The sequence below is a fragment of the Lemur catta genome, chromosome 10 (genome assembly GCF_020740605.2).
Source record: "Lemur catta isolate mLemCat1 chromosome 10, mLemCat1.pri, whole genome shotgun sequence".
Taxonomy (NCBI): domain Eukaryota; kingdom Metazoa; phylum Chordata; class Mammalia; order Primates; family Lemuridae; genus Lemur; species Lemur catta.
Genome location: NC_059137.1, coordinates 78,524,498 through 78,539,661, shown reverse-complemented (window position 1 = coordinate 78,539,661; position 15,164 = coordinate 78,524,498). Strand labels below are relative to the sequence as shown.

General features: G+C 45.8%; 1 protein-coding gene across 5 annotated transcripts in view; it reads right to left on the bottom strand.

Annotated features, from left to right (window-relative positions):
• Positions 1-15,164, bottom strand: part of NTRK2 (neurotrophic receptor tyrosine kinase 2) — a 343,471-nt gene that overhangs the window by 199,127 nt on the left and 129,180 nt on the right. The gene's annotated exons all lie outside the window — the stretch shown is intronic.

Sequence of the window (15,164 nt, the reverse complement as noted above, 5' to 3'; positions counted from 1 at the left end):
CAACAGGCCTGGAGTCCCACGTGGCGGCTGGAGCCGGGGCTGAGCTCAGAGAGCACAAGCTCTGTGAAGACAGGACTTTGCCCTGCCCAGCCGGTGGGCCCAGCACTTGGCATGGTGCAGGGCATGGAGAAGGGGTGGACACATGCCTGAATGAAGGAATGAGCAGCAGCTGCCCTCTTTAAATCAGACATACACCCTCTGGCCTCCCAGACTGTTACCTGCCTGGTCCTTTTAGGCATTTCTGTTAGCCCCTTGCTCTGTGCTGTGAGTTTTTCTTTAGTTAGGTCACTCCATGCTGCCCCTTGATATGAATTTCCATGGAATCCACTCTGATGACCACCTATGTGGGCCACTAAAGTGGATGGCAATGCATTAATATTCTTTAAGGATTTTTAAGATGAGTCTAAAATAGGAGCTTCCTTTTAAGTTTGGCATCATTGTTCACCCTGAACACAGGACATAATGTAAAAGGACTTTGCCATAGCGTCTTCTGATTCTTGGAACAAAGCGAGTATTTGTGATAGGCTTCAGATCTTCTGGTCACTTGTTTATTCATTCAACAAACATTGAACAACTTCTAAGTGCTCTTGTGACTAAAGGGCATGTGAGATGTTTCCTTCACCTTGATGTCCACAGATTTAAATTGTTATTACATAAATTAACAAGTGGTGGGAATAGCTATAGGCAATAACTATATTGTGAATCTACTATGTACAAGATACATACATTCTTAACTTATCCTCATAACCTATGCAGTAGAATTAGTGTCCTTATTTTACAGAAAAGAAAACTGAGACTTAGAGAGGTTAAGGGATAGGTCCACAGCGTGGGCCAAACAGGGACTGGAACTCAGATGTACTTGGCACCTACATCAGGTACATTCCATGGTGCTGGCAACCTCTCAGTTAAGCTCTATTCTCAGTGTAGTGGGTTGAACAGTGGCCTGCAAAAAAGGTTATGTCCGAGGCCGGGTGCTGTGGCTCACGCCTGTAATCCTAGCACTCTGAGAGGCCGAGGTGGGAGGATCGCTCGAGATCAGGAGTTTGAGACCAGCCTGAACAAGAGCGAGACCCCCGTCTCTACTAAAAATAGAAAGAAATTAGCTGGACAACTAAAATATATAGAAAAAATCAGCCGGGCATGGTGGAGCATGCCTGTAGTCCCAGCTACCAGGGAGGCTGAGGCAGGAGCATTGCTTAAGCCCAAGAGTTTGAGGTTGCTGTGAGCTAAGCTGACGTCACAGCACTCTAGCCTGGGCAACAGAGTGAGACTCTATCTCAAAAAAAAAAAAAAAAAGGTTATGTCCAATCCTAACCCCTGGAACTTGTGGGGTGATCTTATTTGGAAAAAAAGGGCTTTGCTAATGTAGTTAAGGATCTTGGGATAAAATCGCCCTGGATTTAGGAAGGGCCCTAAATCTAATGACAATTTCACAAGAGGAGGAGAGGACACAGAGACGCAGGGAGAAGCTGGGATGAAGCCGGAGGCAGAGATTGGAGTGACACATCTACCAGCCAAAGAATGCCAAGAATCGCCAGCAGCCACCACAAGCTAAGAGAGACCCTCAGACCCTCCAGGAGGAATCGACCCTGCCGACATCTCAGTTGCAGACTTGCGGACTCCACAGCTATGACAGAACAAATTTCTGCTGTTTTAAACCATCGAGTTAGTAGTAGGTTGTCATGGCAGCCCTAGGCAACGACTCTATGAAGATATTCCTGGTCCCCATCCTAAAGACGTTCCCCAGAAAACTTTGCTCGTGCTGTCCACAGGGAGGATTCAGCTGCATTCAGGATCCCAGAACTCTATTGATCTTTCCTACTTCAGAAGTTCCCTATTTCTCATGAAGCCTTTCGGCCTGAGGTCCCACAGAGCTGTACTCACAGTCTCACATCTCAACCACAGTAAACTCAGCTGAGAACCACATTCTTCATGTGCGGCTTTGAACGCGCGGTGAGTACCTCTGACGGGAATGGCATGTGGGCCAGGGCTTTGGAGCATTTGTTTAATGTGGTAACAGAGGACCCAGGCTCTTCTCACCAGATGAAAAATACAGCACAATACTAACGCGGGGGTGTAGGAAAGAAGACGTCATTCTGTGTGGGGAATTCTGTGGCAGCTTCTAGGAGGAGGATAGGAACTGAGTAGAGCCTTGCAAGGTGGATAACCATCCTGACACATCCTGGTAACCACTGTTGGGGTCATTGCCACCGTTTACTGAGCACCTACAACGCGTCCCCTGCTGCCTGAATGACCTGCCAGGCATTTTCTTATTTAACTCTCCCAGTCACCCCACGAAGTAGATATTTGCCACCCTTGTTTTCCTGAGGAGGAGTCTGAGACTTGGAGAGTTAAGTGCTAAGTCCAAGGTCATCCAATCAGTCAGTGCCAGGACTCTGAGAGATGAATGTTCAGGGTGGTGGAAGAAAGAGGGTCAATCGGGTGGAGTGGGTGGCCTGGGGAAGGGGGCCAGAGGCGGCGGGTGGGGAAGCATGGCTGGAGCAAAAACGTCCTGAACTTGGAATACTCTTTGGAGGAGCTTGGACTTGATCTACTTAGCTGTGCCAGTTGCCGAAGGTGTGTGAGCAGCTCATTTGCGTTTTGGGAAGATGAGGTGAGACTCGGTGGGTGGAGGCCAACTCGCCCCCCTCAACTACAGAGGGCCTGGAGGAGGGCAGAGGCAGCGTGGGTGCAAAAAATGGGACAGGAAGACCCGGCTTGATTTGGGGGCCGCACTCGAGAGGTGATGGAGAGGAAGCTGTCCCTGGCCAACCCAGAGAGCCGGGAGGATGAGCAAGCTGTTAACTGCAGCAGAGGGCACAGGGCAAGCACTGTCTGGACGGATGTAATGAATTCAGTTAAAAAAAAAAAAAAGAATCTGATCCTGTTGCCTCTGGGACCTGCAGAGTCCAGAGATGTCTGGTTGGCAGATGGTGCTGTGGCTTCTGCCTGCTCTCTGCACCCCTGATGGATTTCCTTCAAGGGAAATTGGTGGGATTTTAGACGGTATATCTTTAAATTAAATGCATGCATAGTTTAAATTTCTCTGGAGGGAGCAGCATCTGTACTGTGGTACTATGACATAAGGTGCGGAAGCCCCAGGCCTATTTCCCCGCAAGGGCCCCCTCCCCAACAGGTGTGTCTCACAGGCCCTGGCCTCAGCACAGGGTCAAAGGGCACCAGAAGCACCGCCTGCCTCTCAGGTGTGAAACTGCCAAACTCAGTGAGCACAGCCTAGACGTGGGAGCCGCCTCAGGCTCTCTAGGGGCCCGTTCGAGGCTGTCTAGAGTGTTGCCGGCCCAGAGCCCCTTGCTAGCTCCTGCCGGGCTGCCTATGCCTCCTGCGAGTGGCCGTGCCAGCCTCTCTCCATGCCGTGCTGGAGGACAAGACGAGCTAGTCGTCTGGGGTCGGCATACTGAGCTTTACAGTCTAAGACTATCTGAATTCTGCATTTTGATCTCAGTAAGAAGCAGGTGGAAACAGTGTCCACAGACACTGGACATGGGGTCAAAAGATCAGAGTTTAAAATCAGCCTGTGGACTTGGGAAAGTCACAGATCTCTGGTGGTGGGCTGTGCGGTGGGAGGCGGGAGGCCGGGGGGCTCAGAACCATTGTAACCGCCATCCTGTGGCCTGCGAGTGGTAACAGTGGCACCTGTGTCGCTTTTCTGGAGGCTGCCCTCGAGCTGTTGGAGTCCGTTTTGCCTATTGCAGCCCTCAGGCCATGGCTGGCAGGTGCAGGCAAGTGAGAGCCCGGCTCCCTAATCTCCCTGGGACAACTCTGAGAGGCACCTTAAAGGATCGGGCCAAAGCCACCTCCCGAAGCTTGTCTCAAACCGTACTCCCGTTTGGCTCCCCCTGTCTGTCCTGACTCCCCCATTCCTTCCCCAGTCATACCCTTAATAAATCACTTGCACGTGAATCCTCATCTCAGCGTCTGCTTCCAGGGAGCCTGACTTAAGACAAGTATCTACTCAAGGCCGTTGCAAAGGAACCTTGTCTGAAAGCTACGGGCAGGATGTCCAGCAGGAGAGTCGCAAAAGGCAAAATTTGGCATAAAGACATGTTATGCTTGGCTCACAGGGGCTTTAAAAAATGTGAAGGGCCTTGCCAACATTTCAAAACTGGGAAATTTCACACAAAAACCCAGATCTCCCCTTGTCTTAAAAAAATCAGAAGATTTGGCCACTCTGAACCTGCATTCCTACACAGCAACATGGGTGGGGGCTGGGGACAGCTCTGCCCCGTGATGGGGGCACTCCCCACTGCCCACCTACCCAGGCACGTGACCGTCCAGTCTCTGTAGTCATTTGAGTGAGCAACCTATGGTCCAGCACTTAGAAAGTACTGAATAAAGTTTGTCGAATCTGAACAAGGCATCATTTTTCTTGAAAACAATTCAACTCCGGGGCTGCTGGGAACAGGGGTGAATAATTGTGTAAGAGGACGCGTTGCTCTGTTGCACTCCAGCTCTTTCCTCATGCCTGGCAAGGTATTGATGTACACTTCCATAAACACTCTGCCGAAAGAATATGAATCAATAATGAGAGCTGCCATGATAGGAAATCTGTTTGACGGGGAACATAAAACGAAATGAAATAAAATCACTTGTGGTTTTAGTATGTAGGCAAGAAAAACAAAAACAGGTCTTAGTTTCAGATGTTGTTTTATGTTGCCATAAATAAAAGGATGGCTACAGCTCAAAAAATGATATTTTAAGCATTTCAAAATGTTGATTTGCCCAGTCTATGTACTTTTTGTTTTCTTAAGAATGAGTGTAGTTGAAGCCCTTTTAACCAATGCAACTGGTAGTAGGCCATTTAGGGAAGCAGAGGTACCTTGAGCACTCAACCTGGCTGTTCAGCCCGGAGTGTCTGGGGTGCTGTGCGGGTTGGTCATTACGTCCTGCCCAGAGATGGTAAGCAGTGGTTAACAAGTACATCTGTTACGTGGGGCTCAGATGAGACAGTGCTATTGTTTGAGAGCCACAAGAATGCACCTCGAAGAACTTCAACAGGGAATGTAATTGGCCAGGGGCATCAGACGCTGTGTTCTGAAAGCCAAGTGCTCATTTGCAGGGGCTGAGCTCCCCATGTGCTGTTCCAGCGCCAATGACTGAGAGTGGTACGAATACAACAGCAGATCCATCCTGGGAGACGAGGAACTCTTCTGATGGCCAAGTTTGGCTCAAAGATTCCCCAGCAGCCTTGCCAAGACTGCCTTGGAGTGAATGGCAGTCTAGGGTGGTGCTTGACCTAACCCTCCCTCCCTCTCTTATTCACTCAAGGTCCTACTTACACTGCACTCTGATGCTCTTGCAGCCTCCTGGACACGCCGTTTTCTCTCACCCAGGAGTTTCTCCTGATAAAAATACTTGCAACTTCAATCCCACCTTGGTGTCTGCTTCTGAGAGGATACATTCCGCACTTGAAAATTTCTACTGCCTGTATTCAGCAAAACCTATCTACTCTACCCAATAAATGGAGAGCCCCAACTTCCATGTAGTTACATGAATCCAAAGAAGAAAGCACTCACAGAGAAAGTGTAAGATGACTGGGCTTTGAGGAGTTGAGTATGAAGTTAAGAGAAAAAGAAAAAGAAGGGGTAGGAGGAAGGGAGAAGAAGGAGGAGACAACTTCTCAGCAGTACCTCTATTTGGACAATGCTCTACTAAGAATATGGGCACGGAGATCCCTGGAAGCACAATCTATTCACACCACTAGGAAAAACTCTCTGGGGCTTTCTGCATTACATGTCTTGCTCCAGAATCCCAGCTGTCAAATTGTCATGTGGGGATGGGAGTGATTGCCCCTTAGGGGGCTGCTGGGCAAGAAGTCCTTTGTGGTCACAAGGACAACCATAGGGTATCACTGTCTATATTCAAAGCCTCAGCATTTCCAGATTTTTACTTTGTTGAAAGGCAGAAAAAGGGAGGCACACCGCCCGTATGAAATATGTGACATGTACTTCACAACCAAGAAGGAACACAATGATTCACACATATTCTCTCTCTCTCTCTCCTCTTGTTCTCACTCTGCTAAGAGGGTTAACATTACAAGGAAACTTTCAGGCTGGTTATTTCATAATTCACAGCAAAATAGAAAAAGGAGACAAAATCAGCAGCATCGTTTATAAACCCTGGAAAATGGAAGTTTCCAAGCTGTCATAAATAAGGATGGGAGCATTTGCCAAGTCAGAAATTTTGCCAAATTTGAAATCCACTCAATCCTTACATCTTGGAGCTCAGAACGGAACACCAACCTTTTGGGATTTGTAATCATTGCTTCTCAGCAAAATTTCTTGCTATTTATAATGAAGTAAAACAAAACACAGAAAATACAACATGGAAAGTTTTTTAAAAAGGAGCTAAGAGTGTTACAGCACAGTGAGCACTGGGGAGGTGATAATGAGATAAAAGGTATTTGTACTGGGACTAAATTCCCATTTAATCAAATAGGGCTGCGAGTATGAAATACTCTTATTCCATGGATATGTATGTGTGTGTGAGAATGATGTGCTCTTTCCTTGTTAGAGCTTCTCTCTCTCTCTCTCTCTTTCTCTCTCTCTCTCTCTCTCTCTCACACACACACACACACATGCACAATCACATTCTATCCAACCAATTTAAAATTTTTAATGTGTAAAAATTAAAGAAAGGACAAAGCATGTTATTTACGGTGTTTTTGTTGGGTAGAAAGAGAACTAGAGGAAAAGGGGGGGAAATTATTTTTTTAAAAAGAAGCAAAAGGGAAAGAAAAAAGAAAATTGGTAACAAGGGCAAGGATACTCTTGTTTACACAAGGTGAAGAAGAAGTGCAGCCACCAAAATGAAGAGCAGCCATCTGTCTAATGGTGGCTCAGAACTTGCCGCCATGGAGACACCAAGGGGCAAAGGACAATCACTCACCTCAGAGAAGCAGAGCCAGAAGCAGGGATTTTATAGGCAGATGAATCTGGTTTGTGCGCCCCTGGACAAGTTATTTAACTTCCTAAGCCGTTGTTCTCTCATGTGTGAATTAGAGGCAGCAACAGTGCCAGCACAGCCCATGAGGCCAAAGACGGCATCTGCTTGGTTTACTGAGATATCGCCCAGTGCCCAGCTACCTGCCCGACATGTGCAGTTGGCCCTTGAACACCACAGGTTTGAGCTGCATGGGTTCACTTTGATGCAGATTTTTTTCAACAAATGTATTGGAAACAGTATTGGAGATTTGCAATAACTTGAAAAAACTCACAGATGAGCCATGTAGCCTAGAAAAGGTTGAAAAATTAAGAAAAAGTAAGGTATGTCATGAATGCACAACATATATGTAGATATTAGTCTATGTGTTAATCAGCCATGTATGTTATCAGTAAGGCTTCTAGTCAACAGGAGGCTGTTAGTAGTTGACTTTGGGGAAGTCAAAAGTTATACTCTGATTTTCAACTATGCATCCGGGTGCGGGGGGGTTGGTGTCCCCAACCCTGACTTTATTCAAGGGTCAACTGTAATTGACAATAAATATTTACCAGGTTTTGAATAGATTTGATATACGATAAATGAGATAATATATTAAAGAATTTAATACATGTCTCAGTTGGGGTCCTGTCAAGGGAAAAAACTCACGCAAGATGGTTTCAATGAAGAGATGTATTGTAGGGACTACACACAGAGAGATGTGGGTGGGTTAAAGGGACAAATAGGAAATGATGAGGCCCTCGGGGACTGACAGCAGCGGGAAGCCCTTACCAGCTCTAGGGATGGAAGGACAGGTAAGGAAACTGCATTCCCAGGGACTGGTGAGAGCTGGAGCCAAGAGAAGGTGCCACCCACAAGATGGCAGATGGGGCGCTGAGCCCTGCGAGGCTGGCGCCTCCCCAGGCAGAAACGGCAGATTTGCCCTGAGCACCTCCTCCAGGGGACACCTGTCCGTGCACCCCACTGGCAGACACCCGGCACAGAATCCAACATGGCAGTCAACTCAACAGTGTTGAGGGAAGGGTGATGGCGAGGTAGACAACCTCCCCAAGATCCGGGGGCCCAAAGCAAATGCCAAGAGGAAAATGTGCCCAGAGAATAATCTCAGAGGAGCCAGAAGCAGCCTCAGAGGCTGTGTCCTCAGAAAAGGTAAAACGGTCCTGGCAACCCGTCCTGACTCAGGGGGCTTTCGGTGAAATTGTATGAATTTACCTGAGGCTGATTTACAATCCTTAAAGCAAACAGCCGTGGCCTACATTTTTATTTAGTAATTCAGCAAGACTGATTACAACATGATGAGAATTATTAAAAAGAGATATAAGGGTGGCAAATAAACACAAAAGAGGTTTCTCCTTTCCTCCTTGGCAAGAGAATAAAAACAGTAAAGGAGAGAGAGAGAGAGAATTTACCGTTCATTAATTTATGGTCAGGCAGAGATTTTAATTCAGTAAACACAGGCTCTGGGGGCTTGTGGCCTGTGAGATGGGACTTGACCAAATGACTGGAAATTAGCATGTGCCCTTGGCAGTCTCTTTCAGTCGCTGGGCTGTCAGCCGGGACATTCGAGGACAGGAGCATCGACGTGACAGAGCTGCTCTGAGGCTGCTCTGCCTCTGGGTGTTTGAAAGGCAAGGCGCAGCTCGGGCATTTTCTGCCACCTTGTTCTGATGTCTGAGTCCTGTTTGTAGAGGTGGCAGGATGTGTCCCCAAACACCCCTTCCCACCTCGCCCCCTCTGCCCCCACCGAGGTGGTTTCCCTCAAGATCACTCATCGGACAGCAAGGACCACTCCAAAGGAACAAGAAGTACTAAAGATCACGGGCAATGAGGAAATTCACACGGGGACAGTCGAAAACGACAAAGCTATCTTCGGTTACAATGGACAAAGCAAGCATGCGCTGGGTCTTCATGAGCTAATTAGCACTGACTACATACTTGATGCAGCTTCTCCGTTTCATAAGGTAAAATTTAAAAAGCACGTTCCAATTTCACTGCCATGCTCCATACCTGCAAGTCAAGATCTGCAAGCCATTTGTTCATGGCACAAATACCTGAGAGCATACTGGGACCAGGGGGTGCCACCCCAGTGACCTAAGTCAACCTTCCAATTCTACTTTGCCACAACAATAATCTCTGCTCAACTGCCAGTGCTGGTAGGAGTGACCACTGAGAACTTGCAGGATCCTAAGAGTGACTGCCTCCTTACCTGTTGTGCCCTAGGCACCTGGCTGGCCCCACCTTGGTTCCTGCCTGGCTCAAGAGTCCAGTTCACACCACCACGTTGTTAAGAGCACCTGCTCTAGAGCCAGCCTGCCTGAACTCAAGTTCTGGTGTCAACTTGTTAGCTAGGTAACCTGAGACAAGTCCCTGAGCGGCTCTGATCCTCAGTTTCCTAATCTTTAAAATGTAGGCAATATTAATGTTGGCCTCCGAAGGTTGCTGGGAGGATCCTGAAGCATTTAAGTGAGAAATCAAGCACAGAGTGAGAAATTAATGCCCGTTACCCATTACGATCTCTTAGATCATGTGATAGATCTCACGTTAAAATGTGTTAGAAAAGATGGAAGCAACAGTAAAAGGATCTTAAATTAAGTGCTGGTAAAACGTCAATGCCACTTATTTAACAATAGGAAGAAAAGCCCAAATTAAAAAGTATTAAGAAAATGAAATTTTATTATTTCAAACATGAAGTGGAGTAGTTCCAACTAGGCCAAGTATGAGCAGCCTACTAGAGCTATTACCAGAAACTACCTCAGGAAATGGAGAAGAACAATCTAGTTAATTGTAGCTCATTGCCTGTAAACACGTATTTGTGAACTTGAGGGAACTTGAAACACTCTTTTCTTTCAAATAATCTTTTGGCCGATTCATTATTTATATGCCTAGTCAAAGATTTTTAATAGAGAGAAGGATCCAGGGGCAGAATTGCAGTGACTCCTGAGGAAATTCCAAAGTGGCTGTCACAGCGTGGGCCACATCCAGGATGGCTCAGTGAGTGACGTTTCCTTTTCTTTGGGCTCCATGATTTACACCCACACTATGTCCATGTGGCCGGTGGATGGTGAGTTTGTGATCTGCAGACATTCACTGCAGCACATCCAAACCAAGGCTCCTGCAAAGTATCATCACGGGCAACACCAGGCAACGTGCTGGTGCTTTGCCTGAGCCATCTCATTTAACTCTCCTAACAGCCCAGTGGGGTAGGTACTATTACTATTATCATCTCATTTTGTAAATGAGGAAATCTAGGCATGGAGTGGTGAAAGAACTTTCCCAAAGCCATACTGCTTGTGAGCGTAGCTGGGATTCAGACTTGCACAGCCTGGAACAAGTGCCTACCTCCTTAAATTATCATACAACATCCAAATGTGTCCCATGCTCAGCTGAAAACATGCCTCACGTTCTCAGCTCAGCACATTTAGAAGGAACTTTAGAAAAAGCACAGGTCACCAACACTAAATATCAGGCTTTTATAAGAGGGGCAGCATGGCTGGCTTCATTACGTCACATTGGCTTGGTTTTTCCAATCCTTAAGTCTCTGATTTGGAGAAAACCCCCTTCAGAGTTAGAGGGGACAGCAGGCTTGAGTGAATCAGAGCTGGGGTCTACAAACTCTGCTTTTAGGGCCTGTCCTCAAAGGGAAAAATGAGGCAGGGTTAGTGTGACAGGTCTGAGGATGAGACAAAAAGGTTATGAAGCATGAACACCCTGGTAACAGTTATGGTCCCACGGCGTCTTCTCTCTGTATCCACCGTGTCCCTCTCTCTCTTCCTTCTATGAAAGTACAAGTCATTATGTTCATTTGATCACAAAGTCACTTTGAATACAGGGACAGAGCACTTATTGTACCCTCTTGCTGGGACCTGGGTCATTCTAAGTTTTTAAAATACCAAAGAGCTTTCCCACAGAATATAGGATTAAAAAAAAAAATACTGTACACTTTTTTTAAGGGTTGCCTTTTAGCCAATGAAAATATTTATGATGCAAGAATCAGTAAACAATAGATGTATAATCCATATTGATGGAAATTTTAAAGATCCTTTTTTGGAGATGATTTATTTCAGAACCTAAAGTGGGTTTGGGACTCCCCCAAAACTCTCAGTGACGTTTCTCACACTCTTCTAACACCCTCCATCTTGAACACCACCAGTGGCAACTGGGTGATGGTTCATTTTGGAGGAAGGGAGGGAAGTCTACAGCATCTACACAGAAAGCAAGACACATGGAGATGAATTATAAAACTTTATTGGCTTGTTAAAAAATGAATGAGTTCAGCAAGTACATTTACGGTCTATCCACATTGTTAAAACAGCACTAAAAATAAAATTTTAAAAATGATTATCCATTATTTACAGAAAATGTGAAAAAATGACTTTAAAACCTGGAACATTGTAAGGAAAAAAACACGGCATGAGAATGATTCACAGGCTACCTCTGGATTACAGCAAATGGATCTGAACATGAAAGGGGTGAGACTCAAGGATTTGTCTTTCCTGGGAATCTGTTGCTACTTTGTATTTGTTTATACTCAATTCATAAATGGACTATCTTAAAATAAAGGTGGTGAAAAATCTCTGTTCTTTTCTTTGCTTCTCACACATTTTTTTTTCCTGTGAAAACTAAGACTCCAGTCACAGTAAATGGTTTGGGAGGGCGGGGAGGAGGTGTTGGTTCAACATATTCTAGGTGTTCACCAACGACTGTGCCAAGCCTATACTGCAACATTCGCCTGAATTAAACTTAGAGTGATCTCACTGTCAAAATCAGATGGCTGTTCCTTTGTCCCTGAAGACCAAAACAAGAAAGTGGGCTGACCTCAGTGGAAAACTGCCTTCTGTTACAACTTTTCATGTAATATTCTGGGTTGGGAATTCTGTCAACCTAATTCAGTTTGGCATAACCCACAGCAAAGTAAAGTCACAGCTGTCCAGGAGCATCTTTAACCTTCCCAGGTGCCTTTGGATAAACCTGACACGGTTTGCAGGGACTACAGGTATGTGAACATAGCAGAACACACTAAGTTCTACACACTGTAGAATGGCTACTTCTGTACCTGTGTCCTGCAAGTCACATCTGTTGAGCTGCACAACCCCAGGGCCTCCAGGGACATAGACTAGACGTGACTGGCCCTGCCCACATGGCTGGATGCAGCAACCCTGTGAGAGCCTGTACTATGTGGAATCACTTGTCTTCAGCACAGCTCTCCCTCCATGTCTACAGTCTAGACAAAACAAGATGAAATGAACTTCTACTGCAGTGTGAAGGAATTAGATCAAAACCAATGGAGGAGTTTTAGACAGCAAGCGCCAAAGCAGGTGGAGGTGGAAATCTCCAACCCTCCGATGGAGTGAGGGAAGACTTAGTACAGGTCCTGTCTAGTATTTTCATTCCATTTTGCAATGGGGAAAAAAATTGTGTGTTGTAATTCTGCAAAGCTACTGGTAAAGCAAATAAAAATAAACTCTCAGTTTGTCATGGGGTCAATTTAGAATGCAAGAGGGAGAAGAAAATTCAGAGATTCTAAGAGAATAAAAAGAAAAGAAGAGGAGAGAGAAAGCAGGTGTCCCTCCAGCATGCTCACGGTCACACCTGGTGTGAAACTGATTTCCTGCCTTGGGCTCCTTCCGCTAGTTACTCCACACACCACTGTCACCTCTGCTCTGTCTGCGGAGATGCTTCAAGCCTCCGCCGTTCTGGGTCTACTTCGGGATTACATGAAGAGTGAGGAGCGAATGCAAACTCCTTCTGTGTTCTGTGCTGTGGGCGGGGCTGGGATTGTTCAGCTCTTCTCCTTGCTACCTATTTCTGGAAAGAAATCTCAGTGGGTCAGAAATGAAATCAGTCCCTGCTTGGAGACAAGGAGCGAAAACCCCTAAATCGATTCTCTCTAATGTATGTTGAGATTCATTTTTCCTGTTGAGAGAGGAACTTTCCTTAGCTTCAGACTGTTCTACTCTTGTCGTTGTCAGAGTTAGAGTTGATGTCTCCTGCAATGACAGGGGGTGTTTCTTAGTGTGTCTCAGCTGCCTGAGAGGGTCTCAGGAGGACCCCATTCAACAGTGGGGAACAAGATAAAGGACCTGGACCGCATCTCCTGAAGTGACACACCTGTCTTCCATTTCCCAGTGGCCACACCAGTAGGTTAGAATCACCCATGAAAATGGTATGTGCACGTTCCCACCTAAACTTGGCAGCACACAAGTAGGCCAGAAGACACGGGTGCTGGTGAAAAGAAATTAGTGTCAGACAAAACGGGACGAAGGACATACTAGGATGCCTTTAGCCACAGGGGCAAATGGAAATGGTGGGGAGACATTGTCTGGGGAGAATTCCCAGCAAGGTGAGAGGGCCAAGAGTCACCACTGGGTGGGAAACCGACATGCTGCAGATCACTAGGTTGCTAAACTCAATTCTGTAGCTTGTTGCAAGAAAGCCCTGGATGGCGTTGTCAGGAAGAAAGAAAAGTGAATTTGCAAGGGAAAGACAGAAGGATATAATGAGAGAACAATGATCATGTTTTGAGACAAAAGCAACAAACTGGCAGCTCACAGACATGTTGTGTTGCCCTACAAAATGTTTTAAAATTAACTGAGCCAACTTTTTAACAATTGGGACATTTCACACAAAAATCCAGGTTTCGTGTTTCTCTTAAAGAGTCACACGATTTGGAAACCCGGTTCCCCATTCCCGTGGGGCATGGTCGGCGGGGGCTGGAGACAGCTGCCCCTCTGGAGGGGTGCGTTTGGCCTCACCCAGACCACTTTGTCTATTCAGGACACCTGCCTGGCATGGAGGTGCCAACTCCTTGTTGGAGGGCGACAGACTTGATTTCAGCAAAAATGCCGCCTCTCCTTTTCTAATTCGGCAAAAACACAATGCGTGCCATCAGGAAGCTCTAAAAAAAAGCACATTTCTTATGGGGGACATAAAAAGTAAAGGACGAAAGGGGGTGGGCTAGAGTACAGAAAAGAGAAACCGTGTTACTGATTGTGGTCTCTAAGGATTAGGAAAAAAGAAAGGCAAAGAACACAAGAACCATATGAAACAATTTTCTAATAGCCTGCTCTTTTCATTGTTCCCTGGGAGATGTCAACTGATCTTTGATATATTAAATTGCCTTATCTGTCCACTTCTTTCCATTTTAAAACAAAAACCTACCCTGCAATCCTTCTAGCTGTTGAATACAAATATTCTCCTTTTTTCCCCTTTTGGGTCTGTGAAGCTTATAAAATAGTTCTTAAACAATCCATCCCCTTTTTATGGCTCCATGGAATAACATAAAAGCTTAAAAAATTTTTTGTAGCAAATGGCCGATATTTAAGAACCGTTGCAGTACTAAACCCCTGCCTGGCTCACAGTTTGAATTTCATTTTTCTTTTAGAGGTCAGGATTTCTGCTATTAGCTTGCCTCTTTGTAAATCAACACCTTCGGGAAAGATCGAAATCTAAGTAGTGACAGGAACTGTCATTTAGCAGCAAACAAGAAAATGGGAATTCAGAGAATATTGGGACCTCCTCAGACCAAGGGCCAGCTGCCCTTACACTCAAATGGAGTTGGAACGACAACTTTTTGAGAACTAGCAGCATTGTGTATGCTTTGGAGAAACTGTGCCTCTTTAAGGCACGGGTATGGAGTAGCCCAGTTAAATGCTGTAATCCATAGGACTCTGTGAAAGGTCTACATCCAGCAACAACGTATTTAGCGGCTAATGTAAAAGATACAGTATAAAATATTCATTATGGATATTCTTTTTTTATCAAGTGGTGCCTAAATGGATCCTGTTTTATTAAGATTAACGCCTTGGTTTACAAAGGATTCAAAACAATGTTTCAAAATATGTTGGACTACTTAAAAATCTATAAATCCTTAAAGCTAAACTGCAGAACTTGAGCAACTATTCCCCAACCCCCCCCCCCCCGCCCCAAAAAAAGAATTTTTAGAAACGTCAATAAGTTTCCAATTCAGCCATGGCGTACACGTGCATGTCTAACAGTCAGAGCTGATTGTGTTTTCAAATGAAATGCTCCATACGTTTTCAGTATGGCCTGGCTCTGGAGTCCCCATAATGAGAAAGCAGTGAGGTGGGGTGGGGTGGGGGCAGCAAACCTCTGTTCAGGATGAGGATCCTGCCTGGCGCAGACTGAGCAGAGCACACTAAGGTCACTGTGAAGGTAAAGTGAATGAAACAGGCATTCAGGGGCAGACT